The sequence below is a fragment of the Centropristis striata genome, chromosome 13 (genome assembly GCF_030273125.1).
Source record: "Centropristis striata isolate RG_2023a ecotype Rhode Island chromosome 13, C.striata_1.0, whole genome shotgun sequence".
Classification (NCBI taxonomy): domain Eukaryota; kingdom Metazoa; phylum Chordata; class Actinopteri; order Perciformes; family Serranidae; genus Centropristis; species Centropristis striata.
The window spans coordinates 31,763,135-31,781,946 of record NC_081529.1 but is presented as its reverse complement, the minus strand read 5'-3'; the positions used below and the strand labels follow the sequence as shown (position 1 = coordinate 31,781,946).

Below are 18,812 nucleotides of genomic sequence, written 5' to 3'. Positions count from 1 at the left end.
ATTAAAAAACACAAATTGTCGAAATTACTTGATAAATTATCAGTTTTTCTCCATGAAGCGTATTAAACACTTATTTTTGACTCAATTTATCAAACAAAAAAAAGGTACGCTTCTGAAAAATCATGGAACTTTTTCATATATCTCAGAAATGTTTGTCAATTAAAATAATAATTTTAAAAAGTATCCACAATTCATACCTTTGCAAGTTCAAACACTATTTACAGAAATAACAATATCCTAGTATTTGCACAGCCCCTTTTAAAAATGTTGTAACGATAAATAAATAAATTAATAATACAAATAAAAATAAAGACACTAAAAGCTAGAGCAGAGGGCTCTTTTAGTTTTTAGCTCCAGTGTTCCCTCATGGGGGCCTCCTCACTGGGGGGTGTGTTGGGTCTGCCCGTGGGGATATGGTCTTGGAGACTCCCTGGGCCTGGGGGACTAGGCGGCTCTGCACCATGTGTGGAGTCCGCCCCGGTCTACCCGGGTCCTGGTGGTCTCTGTGACGGCGTCCTCTATGGCTGTGGGCTCTGCCACCTCTCAGTGTGGATGCTCCCACAGGTTGCTTTTTCCTCATCTGGATCCTCGGTGCCTTGCCATGTCTCTACACTGTCAATCAATGTGCTGTGTGTGAGTCTGAGTGTGTTTGTGTGCATGCATGACTAAATGCGTGTGTGCATGTTTGTGTATGTATACTTACAGATGTGTATGTGGGGGAGGGAGGGGTGGGTTTTGTCATTTTGTTTGTTTTTATTCTTATTTTTTTGTAAAGCACTTTGTGTTGCATTTTTATGTATGAAAAGTGCTATATAAATAAAGTTTGATTTGATTCGATTTGATTGTAATCATAGTTTTCAACCATCTCTTCTCAGTGAACTGCCTCCTTGCTGGAAGTCTGAGAGAATTTTATAGCTATCAATATGAATTTCTCTTTTTTTTTTGTCTGTTGACACTGATATAGGCAAATAAAAAAACATGGATATAGTAAGAAAGCGAAAATATCAAACAATGATAACAATGCATAAGTATATGTACCCACAACCACAGTGTCTGCTGAGAAAAAGTCTGACCCTTGGACACATGTAGTTGATGACCCCTTGGTTCAGAGTGTCTGCACTGTGGAGGCAGCAGAACGCTTTCCCTGCTGTGAACACTAGAGGGCAGTAGAAGCCAATGTTTTGCTGAACAGAGGTTTCAATTAATCTCCAAAGTAGGAATGAGCATGGAAGATTCAGTGAGTCAAGATATACAGGAATGTGCAGAAAGAGTAGAGTGCCATTGTTTGTAAGGATAACTGAAATCTATTTTTTCTCCCCTTTTGACTGAAATAAAACAGAAAAATGACACCAATTTAACCAGCTGGAATTTTAAGTCAGTCAGAGTGTTTGTGGTTTATCAAATGAAGAGATGTGAAGTTAGCAGCCAGGAAGAAAGTCTTGATGCCAGGACCAGAAATCAAGGAACCTTTATATATCTTTATATAATGAATAAAACATGCAATGCACTTAACTATTAATCTCAGCTGTATCACATTAAGTCTTTATCCTCAGGTACACTAACTTTCTGCTCCGAGAGCTAATGGTAATTTACCTAAATGTAACTGTGTGCAAAGACCTTTGATTCTGCAGTAGTCCCCTCAGGCCTGGGGATCTTTACATTGCTTACAAAGTGAGTGTTTATCTGAGAAATACAGTGGATCATTTAGAAGCTAAAAGATATTTCCTATAGGAGTTTTTGGAGACCGAACAGTGCTAAAAAAAGCATATATAAATATAACCGTAGAATCAAATCGACACCTCTAATAAGACAGCCATACATTTAAATATTAAGGATCATAATAGACAGGATTTCTTTCCAAGCTACTGTGTTAGATTGCTGTGGATGCAGCTCTCTGTAACAAATATAATAGTAACTCTGGGTGACTCTGCGTCCCTGTTCACCTCCAGTTCCAGACCAGCTGACCAGAGCTTTCCACGACCCTGCTCACTGGTGACAGCTGCACCCATTTCTATGGAGCAACACACCATCCCAGAACCGGTCAAACAACGGCTCCTTCAAGACAGACGGGCAGTCAGACCAGGTCTAGATCACGACCTGACCCAGGTAACCCTAACCCCAGCCACCCAGGTGTGCTCCACTCGCCCCAGCACAACAACTCTTCTATTTACTCCGTGTTTACCTCTTTAATGTAGATTTTTATTCTTATGTTGCAGTTTTCAGACTGTTTTACTGGAACATTGTTTGTATGTGGTTGCCTGATATCATTCCACTGCATTCAACACTGGAGCATCACCAGCAGTAACCCTGAGTGTCACATTTAATGTATCACACATTCAGTGTAAATTAGTTAGTTTATAAAGTGACTTTGCTGCCTCAGAAAATATATGAACAGTGATAAAGCTCAGGACTGAAATATGAATATTATCACTATCAATTGTTGATACCTGAAACAGGAAGCTATAATATCATTAGTCTTAATCCTTTATCAACATGCAGGAATTCAATTGTAAATATGTAAAATACTCTCAGTTGTAAAAGGAGATATCTATAATTAAATTAAAGAAATCAGTTTTGATTGTTGAAATGTTTTGACATATATTTGTCACATCTCAGAACTCTTTTACAGATGTGTTAAATTTTTAATTTAATCTAATTAAAAATGAGATTTTAACATTTTAAATGAAATGCCTGGAAGACACAGTAGGTGTCTCCAGGATCACATTTTGCCACGACACACACACACACACACACACATTACTGTTGCAGCTAGTAATAACACAATGGTTCAGTAAAGATAAGCAGGTCTATTCTAGTTCTCTTTATTTCTCATATATGGATGAACAAACAAGCAGCAGTTTTGTCATTGAACATGAAAGAAAAACGATTAAGATAATTCCTTCAATAAGCCTGAAGTCTCTGTCCAATCCAACCTGTGATATGTACTGTAATCCAGGTTCAGGACGACTATAAAATCATTGAAATTTCAGCATGTTAAACTACTAAAATATAAATCATGGACAAAAAATGTGAAAATATATTGAAGAAGAAAAAACCTGTTAAATCATTAAAAACAAAGAGTCTCTTGGACTTCATAGTGGCCTAATGGCTAAGACATTAAAATCACAATGTTTAAATCTGATTGGGATTGCTGCATGTCATCCCTCTTTCTTTCTCCACACATTTCTGCCTCTGATCTTTAATCCATTGAAGGCAAAAATGTCCTAACAGAACCAGAAAATCTAAAACCTCGCTACATGTAATTCACCACCACCAAACAACAATAGTACATATAAAAACAGGGATTATAACTTGACAAAACTGGTTGAGACTAAATCCAGAAGCCTCTCCTCTCTAATGCCTGCAGGAACCTTCAGTGGGTGATCAGGCCTCTGCAGTTTCTCTCCACTGAGCAAACCTGAAACATCCACCAGAGAGACAAACACTGAATATTAGTAACAAACAGTAGAGCTGTCATCTCATTTATCCTTTTTGAATACTTCATGTCACTAAAACGTACCTGTGCAGATGTCATGGATGCAGTGCAGCTGTTGGACCCGGTGGATCTATTAAACAACATATTATTATTTACATCATTCAGAACAGCAAATTAATCAGGACATAATGTAAACATTTTAACAAAGGTTTTACCAAACAAGAGGTTCATCACCTGGGCTTCACATCAGTTCCATGTAGTGCTTCTTCACCATCTCAAGCTCCGCTTGAACATCTAAAAGAAACAGTGCACTGTAAATTACACTATTGATGACTTAGTGATATTTACAGTACTTTTTATATCACATTTGTATTTGATAGATTTTACCTGGGATCGAGGCACCATCTGTCTTGAGTGACAGCTCGATTGATTCCTGCATTGTTTTCTCCAGTTTCTCCAGGATCTCCATCTAAATTAGCACCAACTTATTGTCAAATATTGTGTTCAAGATGAACTGAATCCTACATGAATTAACTGTTTAGATGTGAGTTCAGAGAGGTCAGACTGGGCTTACATGTTAATAGTTACATAATATTTTGTATATTTCTGTCTTAGAACAATAGTTGAATGTTAGTAACAGTGCCTGGAGTGTTTTTCGTAGAAAGAGCAGCTTTGCATATTTCCCTTAAATTTAGACAGCACAGCCCTTCTTACTATATTACCGTGTGACGTTTTATAAAATGTGACAAACCTTCAGGTTGACCAGCTGGTTCAACATTTCATTTTTTGCCTTCTCAAACATGATGTTCTCTGAATTATGAACATGTTCCATAATAGTTCTCCTCATATTGTCCAGTGAGCGGGTTCCTGTACATGCTGCTGCTCCTGCAGTAAAACAGTTAATTGTTGTCAACTTTTCTGCACAGTTGAGATAAATGTAACTGAGTATTAAAGCTCAGGTTTTATGTCATGATTTTCTTACTTTGATAGCATTCTTGCATGTCTTCCTCAATTGTCGTCATCACACTGCTGTAGATTATTTTCTTGCGCTCCCGGATGATTTTGTTCAGTTTTGTCTTAATTATTTCTTCCTTAGAAAGAGAAATTAAAACAGGATCAATATTTTAAGTAATATTTAAGTACGACTTTTTTTTGCTGTGAATTACTCAAATTCATTCATAAATCTGCATAGTTAACATTGACTTTACTGTATCTTGGGTCTTGTTAAAATAATTGATTATTTTCTATTTTGGTAAATCATTTGATTGCTTGATTTCTGCTTCTCTGTTGTTTGACTCCCTGGTGTCTGTCCCTGTTGTCTGTCTCTGTGAGTGACGCAGGTCACTATCAAAGGTCAAACCTTGGGTGTAATATCTCTCTCTATGCATTTATATTAAATCAGGCAATATGGTTTTTGATACAGTGATTATGTTTGTGTGTTAATGTTGGTTTAGAAATTGGTTTAGAAACTGTGATTACTTTGATTACATATATTTCATTGTCTGTTTCATATTTTTTAGACTTTTAGAATCTATGTGAGACAGTGAAAATCCTTTGGCTCTGTAAGACATATTATCTTTGTAAGACATAACAAGACAGGAGGTTTTTGTTGAATGTTCTTGAGAAGAGGCCAAGTCAGGATGGCCTTGTCCGGGGCAGCAAGATCGTATGCCCAGGTGGCATGACGTGCCATTGTATTGATTAAGACTGGCGAATCAGCGGATTAAGAAGGCAGAACTTCCTGGAAGGGGTGGACCAGCATGTTTTGTAAACAATTGTAAGGTTTTTAATGGGTTCGTAGGGAGAGAGACGTGGTTCAGACTTCACGAACTGAAACCCGTCTGTTTGTATTCAGGGACATGAGTTTTTGATCCCGGAGAATCTCTGTAAAATGCAAATTTTTGACGTATTGTAATAAAACTATGTTAAACTGAGAACTTGCACGGCCTCCTGCTCTTCATTCCCCATCAACGATCTGCGCAGAAAAATGGTGAGGTTTTTTCTGTTGGTGACAGATTATTCAATTTTCAAGGTTTCCTCATGCAATTTTTCTAACAGTCTGTATCTGACAGCTGCTTTCTCTCCCAATCTGCTGTGTCGTGACATTTTAATCAGATGGTTGGACATACAGACTAGACTCAACACTGAGCATGCTAACAAACGCTATCACCAAAATCAATACTTTCTACTTACACATATCCACATTTCTTATTAGTTTTTGACTCCAAATACAGATTCATGAGTGTAATTTAACGTTTCAAGGCTCCGTGTGGCATCAGGGGGGCACCGCTGAGGATGTGTGGACTACAGACTGCGCTCATTCACCTGTTCACACACACATTCATACAGGTGGCAGAGGCTACCCGACCACCTGCCACCATTGGGAATTCATTCACACAGCAATTCGGGGTGCATCAAGCTCTGATCATCTCCTGAGTACTTTGTACGCCTGCATTTTGTATCAAGTTTTTACCCCAGGGGTCTCCTGAACCAGCAGATGGCCAGAAAGGAGGGTGATGTTGCAAAAGCACAAACCTTGGCTCAGGCTGTGTTATGGACAGGATGTCAAGGTGCAGCCAGGGGGAGCAGAAGGTCTTGGGATCCTTCTGCCCCCACAAACTGGCCCCAGATAAATGGGAAAAAAATGAACGGATGGACAGATGTTTACTCTTCTGCTTCAGTCTCCCTGATCTGGACAAACAGCTGATAAATAGATACATTTATTAATAGGATAGTACCGTTCTAATCTTTTACCTCTGTTCTGAGAAACGTGAGTTGCAGTTCAACATATTTGTACTTTTGCCCCTTTCGCATCATCATCATCTTTGTGCCAAGTGAAAACTTGTTGATGATCCCATTAAATGGTCCACTTTTTCCTTCATTTCTGAAACATAAAAAGTTAAAATGCTCTCGATTTAATGTAATTTGTATATATGTATTATTTAACACAAGTGGCATGTTTTTACTATGGAGAAGAAGTAACAAATGTTATGCTAAAGCCTACAGTTACAAAGTAAAAACATGGGTTTCTTGTCTTCACCAAGAAATTTCTTACGGGAAGGTCTTCTTGAATTCCTCATCAATGCTGTCAGTCAGACATGAAGCCAACTTCATGTTCAGGTTGATTTCTTTCTTTCCTCTCGGTTTGTGTATGCCGCCGTTATGAACTATAGACTTCAGTGTCCTGTAAAAACCTTTATTCTTGCTCTGAGGCTGAAACAAGAAAGAAAGACATCAGACATAATGCAATACAGTTAACATATTCACAAGAATTTCAAAATCGGTTGTTTAGATGTCATTATAATTCTAATACGTACAGGATGTAAGACCGACTTTAAGTTTCTTTCCCATGAACTTTTTGGTTTTTCGACACCCTCACTGAGGCATCTTTCAAAAGAGCTGTGAGTCTTTTCAATGGATTTTCTGACATTGTCAAGTCCAAGATTCATCTTTTTTTCAAGTTCTGTGCACACATCTGTCTTGTCATCCTGAAATGAAACACAACACATTCAGGATTTAAAGCAATTAAACTAGGTTGCTCCCTTTATTTAATCACATATGAAATTAATTTAAAATTGTTTGATGGTTATGCCGCTTCTTAAGCAAAAAAAAGAAAAATCAGGAAATCAACTCCCTAAAAATTATGTAGAGTTGGTAAATTAAACCTACAAAGTCTCTCTCTGACTTTATCATGTTTTCACTGAATTTGAGCACAGTTTATTTCTGTTGTCTTATTTTGCTATATGTGATATGATCTTATAATTAATATATATATTAAAAACAAAGACAACTAGAAAATTTCCTCTGGGGAAATTCTGAAAGGGCCACGGGGGCTACTGCCGGTGTGTGTACACTATGATGAGATTCTTCAGAGACTTCAAACAATTAATACTAGTAATGTTATAATACTATATAATATACAAGGAGCATACCTACAACAAGCATTCATTTTCAAGTATTTCTTTATACAGCAACCTATGCCCTTTAACCTCAAAATGTGTTAAAGGGCAAAAAAAGTTACCTGTGTCTGTCTGTCTGTCTGTCTGTCTGTCTGTCTGTCTGTCTGTGTGTGTGTGTGTGTGTGTGTGTGTGTGGGTCTCTCTCTCTGTGAGAGATGGATCAAAGGATGAAAGGCTTTGGGGTCGACCAATCAGAGCAGAGCAATCAACGGAATTAACTGCTGCTGCCAGCTATTGCATAGCTGTAAGGACCAGTGCTCGGTGCGATTGCCCCGTGGCCCTAATGAAAAAAGTGTTATTTCTTGATCTTACCCCTTGTCTTTGTCTGGCCCCTTGAATCAGAGAGAGAATCCCACGAGCTCCAGACACATAGTTAAATGTCTCTGAGTGACAGTCGTTGAGATCTTGCAGAATATCCTGAAGTTTGGGTATCTCTGTAAAAAAAAAATGCAGTTTGCATCTCACATATTTAAGCTAAATACTAAATTTTAAATGGAAAATCAAATATACTATTTTTGTTGTTAATTATAGCATTTAAAGTAAACAAAATCAAAATTTTAAGCTTTACATTTAAGTGCTCATTGACACCTCAACTTACCAGTGTCATCTGCGTCTAGATGTTTCTTTTTTAGAAACTCTTTGGCGCTCACTGTGAACACTTCCAAACATTCATCACTGAAATGTTTCTGGGGAAAAAAAGAGTTTTTTCAGGAAGGATTGCTGGTGTCGAACATCATTGTGCTATATTTTCGGTCCCTTTATAAAACTCACCTTAACCTGGTTTAGTTTGCTGAACTTTTGTTTCACTTGTTCCTTGGCGTGTTTGTTTCTTTTAAATATGAGATCACGAACACCAGCTGCTGACCTGTAAGAAAAGGTTTGTATTGTATAGTGTTTGTAAGTGGCGCCTGAGACAGTATTTGAAACACTAAAACCAGAAATCTGACTTCTCTGTAAGAATAAAAGCCTGTACCTATTATTAACAAGCATACCATTTACAACAAAAAACTGTGACCATTTATCTGAAGGTGTGTAAATATTATATATAACCTTTTTATATATATATATTTTTTTTCATATCTATCTTTCATGTAAATACAATGTTCCAAATATGATCACAGGCAGAAAAATTAATGTTCATGGAAAACATAATCAATGTTTCCAGGGATAACAACATTATACATTGATATCCCCTAAGCATTATGGAATATGTATTTCAAAATCTTAAAGGCAAACATACTGCACAATAAATATTCTTTTGACATAACAGATGCTCAGAGGGTCTCGACATGGTTTGGTGATGTCAGTGTGTGTGTTGTGGGGATGCAGTTGCAACAATTTGTTTCAAGGGTCCATAGTATGACACTTTCAATATTCATGCCCCTGAACTAGTTATATGTACTTGTACTTGTGTTTACTCCTGCTGATTTGTTGGGCCCTGTATGACTCAGTGTCTATTCTGGATGTTATTTAACTTTCTACTTTTCATCTTAAATCACTTACTGATCATCGCAGTCTTCAATATTATCTGACTTGGTGCAGATAAAGTCAATGCGCTGACACTCGCCACCATTTCCCATGAGGCTGCTGGCACTTTCCAGGATCTCCCAGGCTTCCTTCTCTGCTGCTGCTCGATCAATGTCAGTCACGACCCACACAGTAGAGCAACTTCCAACAACCTGAAGGGACATAATAGCAAGTTTGTAATGAAAAATCTATCAACAGCTTTGTAAAAACATTACTTTACAGTTTCCAGATAACACAATACACAGTAAACAGTATTGCATGTGAATAAATTACCCCTTTCCACATCTTGTCTCTGCTCTTGTTACAGTCCCCATTTCCAGGAAGATCCACAAGTGTGACGTGCTGGAGAAAATCATTATCTGGCACCCTCACAGTCACACACTTCACCAGTGGCCAGTACCACCTCTTTACTCCTTTAGCTTCTCCGTCTTTTGAGCAAATTCTTGTGTATTTGACAATTTTCGCAGAGAGCTCTTCAGACTGCAATAAACAATAACATCAGATGAAGTAAGTGTAACTATAAACTTGATGTTATATCTTAAAAAAAGAAGAAAAAGAACATGAAAAGACCAAATAAAACGTGGGCCATGTACTGATCGTTGTGGTACTCCACAGGTTACATTTTAATATAATTTTTTCAAACCAGTTGCATTCATTTTGAAACTGTTAACCATAATAATGACTTTTAAACTGCACAAAAAGGTCCATAGCACAATCAATTAAAAAGAAAACAAAATAAAGACAATATTTATGATTTTCCTATGAGGGGTACATTTGAGATGGGTTTCTAGTTGGGGACAGATCAAGCCAGCTCTTTTTTTAATTACTCTTTACATACTGATTTTACTTTTACATGATATGTTTAACTACCGTAGAACTAAACCAACCTGACATGGCTAAGCTGGTGTAAATAACATAAACCTCAATAACCCAGAATTCAAAACGTTTAACTGTCAGACAGACAAGAATGTTTCACTGAAGCGATATCTGATGTTTCTTTTACTTACTGTTTCACATGTCAAAATCTTGCTCTTGGAATGGAGAAATTCTGGGATTTCTTCGAAATATTCCATGAGATTTTCCACAGATTCGTTTTTCCATTCCTCTCCATACAGAGCTGACAGCTTTTCAACGGTGTCACAATCATCCTCATCATTCTCCTGATCCGCATTATCCTCAAGGAAATTCTTCAAGGTCCACAACTCATCTTTCCACTCCTAAAAATGAAATAATAAATATAACTTAGTCAAATTAAATTGCACACTGTGAGATCAACTACTGTATATTACATACATAACATAACATATTTTTGTAGCAATATCATATATATCAACTTTTTAAATAGCTGCAAGTAAACCATCATATTCAGCTCATTTTACCTCTTTTGTGATGAACTCAATGTGTGCCTCGTACTTCATGTTCTGCCTGTTAGCCTCGACTTTAATCATGACTGTAGTACATGCTTTGACACTTCCAGATGGCAAGAGATTCTTCTCTCCAATGACTGCATTTATCAAAGAGCTCTTCCCAGCCCCGGTTTTACCAAAGACACCAACCAGCTCCCTCTTGTCTGTCTCCAAATCACTGATGCTTTGCCTGTTGTACAAGAGATTAAATATGGGTTATTTGATTCATTTGGAAAATACACAACTAAAAAATGACTCCATCTATAAACAGCCGACTCAAGCATAATGTCACTTTAGTAAGAATTATTCATAACATTTAGGTAAATAAACTGGTGTTATGGCGTTCATGGTTTAGGCTGCAGTATTGGATTTATGGAAGGAATGATGAAAATTAAAATCTTTACCATTTCAATAGGGCACCGCAATACAGCACCGCACCGCTGTATCTTGCCCACTCGGGCTTAGAGCCCTAATTAGGGGTACCGGAGGTACTGAGAACCCTATTGAAATTGTAAAGATTTTTTTTTCATAATTTCTTCCATAAATCCCATACTGCAGCCTAAACCATGAACGCCATAACACTGGCAGTCACAGGGCTGGTACAGACTGCTGCACCAACACTTAATACTTACTTGAGGAAGTTGTTGAGCTTGTTGTCTTGGTTAGGCAGTTTTTTCTGGACACATCTCATGATGGTTTTCACATCAGACGGTATGATTCCTTCTGTCAGAATAAAAGTAAGCAGTAATGCACAATAAGATGTTTTGTTATGCCAAAGAAACAAAACAAAAATGTGTGAAGTTAATTTAAGTTGCCTCAGAGTGTTTCATCAGGCATATACTATGGAAACTTAGCACTGGATAAAAAGGCCACAGTTAAGTTATATATTTAGGACCCTTGTTACTATGGATACCTCACATTCTGGCATTTGGAACATGTTTGAGGTGTCCTGATAAGATTTAAAAAGACAGTCAATGAGAACTATTTTCTGTTTCAAAGATTTAAATACAGACATTTGCTAGACCATTTAAATGTCTTTAAAAAACAACAAAAACAAAAACATTATAGTAAGTTGTATTTATTTAGAAAGTATTATAAATACCTGAGTATGATCCCGGTTCAGTGTCAAGTCGTGGTTTTGTAGTTGGTGACTGACATTCGCTGGACCCGTCCTGAAGATCAAACTTTCTCTTTCCTGATTGGATTTTTTTTAGATAAAGCAAGATATCACTGCCTTGACATGAACATGTTATCAATCAGTAATCAGTATGATACTAAATATCTCACCTTTATCACTTGTGCCACTGGTGGATGCAGAAACCTGTGGATGAACAGGAATATTTTACCCTTAAATTAAAGAAATTGTATTCACGCTCTGTCCTCTAACAGGATTCAACCAGCTTGATCACACAACTTAATTTCATTAACTTCAACTTCATTTTTATTCTCATCCAACCTGGGATGAGCCTCAGAAAACCCTGAAGGTAGAGTCTAAAATAGAATGAACAGCTGATCACATTCAGCATCTTTTTCCCCTCAGTCAACACGCTGTGATCCAATGAGACAATTCTTCAGTCAAAGATCAGCATGTTCATAATCACATCCCAGTGAAATGTAATGTCCTCAACATCCTTAACTGAGCAGAATTGGTCGCTTCTTCATATTCCCATTTTCGCTTCAGATAAAAGTAATACTCTCTTAACTCTGCAATAACTAGACTAGACAGATCCCACCAGCTCAGCTGCCTGTCACCTAAAGCTAAGTGGGCGTCCTACAATTTAATCAAATTCTGCTCTACGCCTGTACAAACCTGTTCCACAACTAAAACACCAACGTGTATCTTATTACACCAGTAAAATTTACCTTTTTATCAAATTCTTTAATCATCTTTCACCATTAAATAAGTTCAAGTGTAGAAAGTCAGATATGTTCATCACAATACAACAGAGAACATGACTCGTGTGGAATTTAATAAAACAATTAAATAATTTAAACAAAAGAAAAGCAAATTATTTCCCAGGAGAAACACATATAATACTATTTGGTATTTGTAACCGAATATCACCTGGTCAGTTCAAATTTAACAAGACAAAATGTCTCTCTGTCTCTTGTCTTTTATTTCAACAGTCCACCCCAACACAGGCATTTAGATTCAGAGGTATAAATTACTACTCCTACTCCTATTACAATAATAAACTAGAAAATTTCCTCTGGGGAAATTCTGAAAGGGCCACGGGGGCTACTGCTGGTGTGTGTACACTATGATGAGATTCTTCAGAGATTTCAAACTATGCCCTTTAACCTCAAAATGTGTGTGTGTGTGTGTGTGTGTGTGTGTGTGTGTGTGTGTGTGTGTGTAATTAAAATCACATAAAGTTACGTGTGTATGTGTGTGTGTATGTGTTTGAAGCATGTGTATGCATGTGTGAGGAGTGTGCGTGCTTACGCGCATGTGTGTGTGTGTGTGTGTGTGTGTGTGTGTATCTGTAACTGTAATCACATCAAAGATCAAAGGCAATCAGATCAAAGCAATCAACAGAATTAACTGACACCTGTTAATGAAAGAGTGACAGCAGCCAGAGGTGGACTGGAATTTCTGGCCTTGAACAGAAAGCATTTTGGGCAAAACCATAATACCTATCATTGATCCGACTTCACTTTGAGCGTCCTGAGTTCTTCGTGAACGTCTACATATGTTTTTATTTAAGAAAAATGAAAAAATAGCTTTGTTAGAGCGATCTAAAAAAACTGTTACATCTCCCTTCTTTTAGAAGTCTCCCTGCGTTTTTAATATGGGATGGTGTTGGGGTGTATATGTTGGTGGTGCATCTGTGCGTCCTACGCCCAAACTATAACTCTGACAGCTTTACCAGAGGATTGTGAGTGAGAAGACAAATTTTCCTACGTTTCTATGTATAAATTATTTCTGTAGAGTGGAATTTGCGGCCTGGAGCGCAGTTTTCAAATTTATTTTTTGACAATTTTTTCTCTCCCTCTACACTCTGGCGATGATGTCACACACTGTGGCACGAACATTCCGTGCAATACACACCCATTATAATCTCAGAATTTCTCCAAAAATGATCATGGTCATTGAACAGGGATTGATAAAAAACTATATGACCTATCGAAACTTGGATTAATACACCGATACACAAGACTTGTGCCTACTGTTTAAAGTTTAAATGGAGTCTCTAGGTGAAATCATGCTAGAGAAGTAGACGTTTAAAAATCTCCAATTATTGTTCTTTTTTTTTTCCCGGCCAACCCATTCACTTCAATGCCAAAATTTTGGGCAGTTTTTCGCGACGTAAGTCGTATTCCGTATAGAGACGGAATAGCACACTGATCCCGATCAAACCGCACATTTTGATATATAATTTGTACTCTTAGAGTTGTAGGACTAGTAGCGGGACGAAATTGTGTCCAGAAGAGGAAGAAGAAAAAATCCACAGTATAACAATAGTGCTCGGTGCAATTGCCCCGTGGCCCTAATAATAAACAATAATAATTGCAATAATGTTAAATGTAGCGATAACAACATCTGTACATAAAACAGATGGTGCCTTGTATGAATGAATACAGTGAATTGTTTGAAACTTTATTCAACTTACTTGAGCAGAGGAATCAACGGTTTCTGGATCTGTTGTCTTTTGTTCCTAGTGACAAAAGGAAATAGTTGCAAATCCATTTTAGTTAAGAAATGTTAAAATTATAGTAAACACTATTGATGTTAATGATATATGACCGGCGTTACAATAGCGGGGCTAATAGCTAATAGGGACGCTACCGCTATTAGCCACGCTACTGTAACGCCGGTGATCTCGCTACGAGCCGGGGGACAGCGGAGCCGCCGAGAGACCTTTCGCCTTTCAACTTTCGCTCTAAACTATTTAAAACACCATCTACAGCTAAAGAGAGTTTCGCGTCTGCTGCAGACATGTTGGATCCGTAAGAAAACTACAAGCTTCCGTCTGCCGGCAGTGCATCGTCTTGCCGTCCCTCCCCGTTCTGTGATTGGGTCCCTAAAACAGGGCTAAGAAGCCTCTCTGGTTTCCAGACCCTTTCGCAGTTCGAAATGAAATCGAGCGCGCAAGGCAGTCTGGGTATACCCAGGCTACCACAACACAACAAAATAAGAAAAAGAGCTGCAAATAGACCGCAACACAACAGAAATGTGTTACAGAAAACTACATGCGAAGCTCAACAACACAAGCGTATGAATGAAAAAAAACTTGATTCAACTTACTTTAGCAGAGGAATCTGTTTCTGGTTTTTGTTCTTTCTAGTGACAAAAGGAAATAGTTAGAAATACCAATTCATCTTACAGACATTATAGTAGTATTGATTTCTGTATGTAAGAAATCAAAAACATTTATTTTTACCAATTTGTGAAACTATTCCTTAAAAAGAGCACAATTTAAGTGTCATTCTGTTCAGTTTAAATGTTGTGACCGGGTGAGCCATTTCCCTCCTGGTCACTGCATGACGCTGTGCCAGCTGTGTGCAGGTTAATTGGGGCGTGGCGCGGTGTGTGTGTGATGAAAACAGGTGTGTTTGTCACCACTCTCCCTTTTCTGATTCTACACTGCGGCGCGTCTGGTGTGTCAGGTCGCCGTGCATGTCCGTGTCTCCTCGGCGCAACATTAAGGTACGCATCCCGTCCTAACTGCCGTCTTGTGTTACTTTTATTTGGCCCTGGGGCTTCATCCTCCCGCTCCGTTGCAGTGGCATGGAGCGACGGTGAGCCGGAGGGGGCAAGCAGTTCGGTCGGAGTGCGTGCTTGGGTGCAGTAGAGCTCAGAGATAGGCTGCTCTTAACTGTCTGCTGTTGCAGTTTGCCTCTCAGTGCGCTAGTTGTGACACTCTCTCTCTTTGTCGCTGTACAGCGGGGCGCTGTAACCAGCGTCTCCCACTCTCCTAGTTCTGCACTTATCCGTTTGGCGTCCTGGTGTGTATCCGGTCATCGGCCACCATGACGAGGTCTGCTGCTGTCCTGGCTCTGCTAAGTGTGGACTGAGAAGCTCCACTGTCTCGGGTCACTCCACGTGCCCACAGTTTCGGTCCTTTGTGGACGAGATTCAGACAAGTTAAAGCCAAGTTTGGCTCACCTGTCGCCTGTCTTTTTAATTATTTTTCATAAGTCAATATTAATTTCAAAGAGTAAATATTTCGTTTGTTTAATTAAGCTTGTTTCTGTTTAGGGTTTGATCAATAATAGTTTGGGCTATTTTTCTCATATTAGGTTGATAAGTATATTCTTTTGTTTAATTTTTGATTTGTTTCTATCTAGTCTAAGTTGGGTTATATTAGGATTGTGTTTCTTTTGTTAATTTGTTTAGAGCCTTTGATATTTCTATTCTGTTAATTGTGTTATCCCTTTGGCTCTTTTAACTGAGATGCCCCAGATGTCCCCACACTGTGCCTGATATTAATTGGTGTTTCCTTATTTTACTATAGGTGCTGGGTCCCAGCAAGCGGCAGCCTTTCCCTGGTGGTGGTGTTTGACACAGTTTGGTTGCAGTGCACTGGTGGTTTAGTTTGCATTTATCCCCTTTTGAGTTCCCTGCCGCCGTGGTAAGCCCAGCCCTGATTGGTATCTTTTGTTTTCCCCCGCCAGTGTGGTGGCCCCATCTGGGTGCACTTGTTCCACCTTGCAACACCCTTATTTTAGTCATTTTAATAATTTTGTTAAATAAAATTGATTTACTTTGAAACCACGACCTCTGGCCCGTGTGTGATTCCGGACCTGTGTTGGCCTTTGTAGGGCAATTTCCTGGGTTAGAATCCCAGGTGGCGTTGTTGGCAACTCACATTACACATATACACGCATACACAAACACACTCACACCCGCTCCCGCCACAATGTCATGAACTAACCAGGTCAGGTCTCAGCCCGTCGTTTGACCTTGTCTCCTCTTCAGTGTCCATCATTCCAGGAGAATCCTCGTGTTTTATTTTCTGGGCCTGTAGTGGTGACACATGCTTGAATTCAAGAGTCACTTCATAAGCACATACTTATATATATTATCTATATCTTCTGCTATAATCCCTTTTTCAGTTATGACTGAAATTACGAGTTGTTGTATTTGTTATTGGCTCTACTGTAAATTAATGAATGAATGTATACATCTGTTTCATATTTTGCTGTTTTATCTTTGTTCTTCTGTCTCTGTGAGGCATTAGTGTGGTGGCTGACTGACCAAAGTATCAGAACTTGATTTTCTTATGAGAGAGAGCTGCTGCTGCATTTATGACATTAAAAAAAGTAAGTAAAGTAAAACAGAGTGGTATTTTCTACAGACATATCCAGATGCATGAGGGGTGTAAGATAATTCATACATTTCATACAGAGTCAGAAACGTATGTTCCTGTGAATTGTGATACAAAGCCTGTGTATGTTAAAGCTTAGTACCGCTTTTAAGCTTGTGGTGGAAATGTTGTAGACTTGTACACCCTGTGCTCTCTGTCTTCCTTTAGAGCAACTGTCTATAACACGTGTGCACAAACCAGCTCTTTATAACTAAAATTTTCATTTACGTCTTTTATGCCTTGCAAAACCCTAGAAGTGGAGTCCAAACAGGTGCAATATGATAATACAAATAATAATGATGTTAAGAGCAACAATTATAACATCTGCATATAAAACAGATGGTGCCTTGTATGAATGAATACAGTGAGTTGTGTGAAACTTTAACAGAGGAATCAACTGTTTCTGGATATGCTGTGATTTGTTCCTAGTGACAAAAGGAAAAAGTTGCAAATCCATTTTAGTTAAGAAATGTTAAGATGATAATAAATACTATTGATGTCAATGATATTATTTGTCTCTGTTTTGTAATTGTCTTCAAAGTGCAGAACTTTACCTTTAACATCCGGAGTTTCTTTCTGAATTTTGCCCTTGGTCCCACTCTCGGGATCAAATCAGGGATATCTTGATCATGGAGACAGTAAAGACTTTCCGCGTCAATGCCCTCATCTGTAAAAAAAAAAAAAAAAGGTAGCCTAAACAGTTGAATCTTTGCCGCAGAAATCTATCATATAAGGTGTGAAAAATGCGTGAGCATTTTTTTGTGACACACAAACAAGAATTGTCAGGATTAGTATTAATGTTAAAGGTTAACAACAAACCAGCACAGTAATACTTTACCTTTAAATTTGTCTATCCACTTGCTGAGACCCCACTCAGTTAATTTGTTCCGAACAAAATCATCCATGATCAAGAACAGCAACTGGAGGATAAACACATAATGTTTTAATCAACAATGACTATGTGACATTTCAACTGTTATGATCAGTAATTGATCTGTTATTATTACAGACAATGGAAGTAACAAAAAGAAGAAGATAGGAAAAAGGGGTTGCGTGTGTGTGCGTGTGTCATTACTTTCCTACCAGTGTGAATGCGTCATACAGACATTTAGCTTGTTGTAAATATTAAATGCGTGGTTTTGATACATCTTAGATATATTTTTGTTAAGAAAATGAAGAGAAAAGAACATTATAGGCATCGTTTTTTATCTATCAAAAATAGTTTTAATCTCTATTGTTAGAAAAATAGCTTGAAGAAACCTTTAAAATTGAATTATCTGACACCAACAGAAAATCCTCACCTATTTCTCTGCGCAGATCGTTTGATGGGGAATGATGAGCAGGAGACGTCCAAGTTCTCAGTTTAACATAATTTTATGACAATACGTCAAGAAATGTGCAGTTACAGAGTCTCTGGGTTCAAAACTCACTTCCCAGATTTACATGATTAAGGCAGATCAGTTCATTCGAACCCTCTTTTATATCTAACAATGGTTTACTAATCATGAAGTTGGATTTCTTCCAGGAAGTTCCACCTTCTGGATCCACTGATTCGTCAGTTTTAATCAATACAGAGACACATCATGTCACCGCGCAACAATCTTCACTGCCCTTCACACTGACCTGTCCTGTTCTCCAAAACATTCAACAAAACCTTCTGCCTTGTTATGTCTTACAGATATAATTTGGAGACACAAATTATAGAATCTTAATCAGTTTAAGCAAATGGAATATATGTATTTAAAGTAATCAGTTTCTAAACCAAAATTAACACACAAACATAATCATTGTTTTAAAACAATATTAGCACATGATCATTGTATCAAAAGCATATTGCATGATTAATACATAAATGCATAGAGAGAGGGCACACACACACACACGTACGCATGCATTTGATATTGACCTTTGATAGTGACCTGCGTCAGGCACAGAGACAGACAACAGAGACAGACAGAGAGATTGAAAAAGAAAGAAGAATCAAATTATTTCTTACACTATCTTTTAATCTTTAAAAAAACATACCTGTAAAGTGTAAATATGAAAATATCTACATTTATAAATGTTTGTCTTCCGGCTGTGAAGCGAGCGAGACGATTCCGTCACGGATCTCCCTCTCGACAGTCAGACCCAACCCATAAAATGAAATGGAAACTTATTTGTTCTATTAAAC

General features: G+C 38.0%; 1 pseudogene; it reads right to left on the bottom strand.

Moving 5' to 3' along the window:
- Positions 1-2,810: 2,810 nt before the first annotated feature.
- Positions 2,811-17,572, bottom strand: LOC131982780 (nuclear GTPase SLIP-GC-like; annotated as a pseudogene).
- Between the last annotated feature and the right edge of the window lie 1,240 nt (positions 17,573-18,812).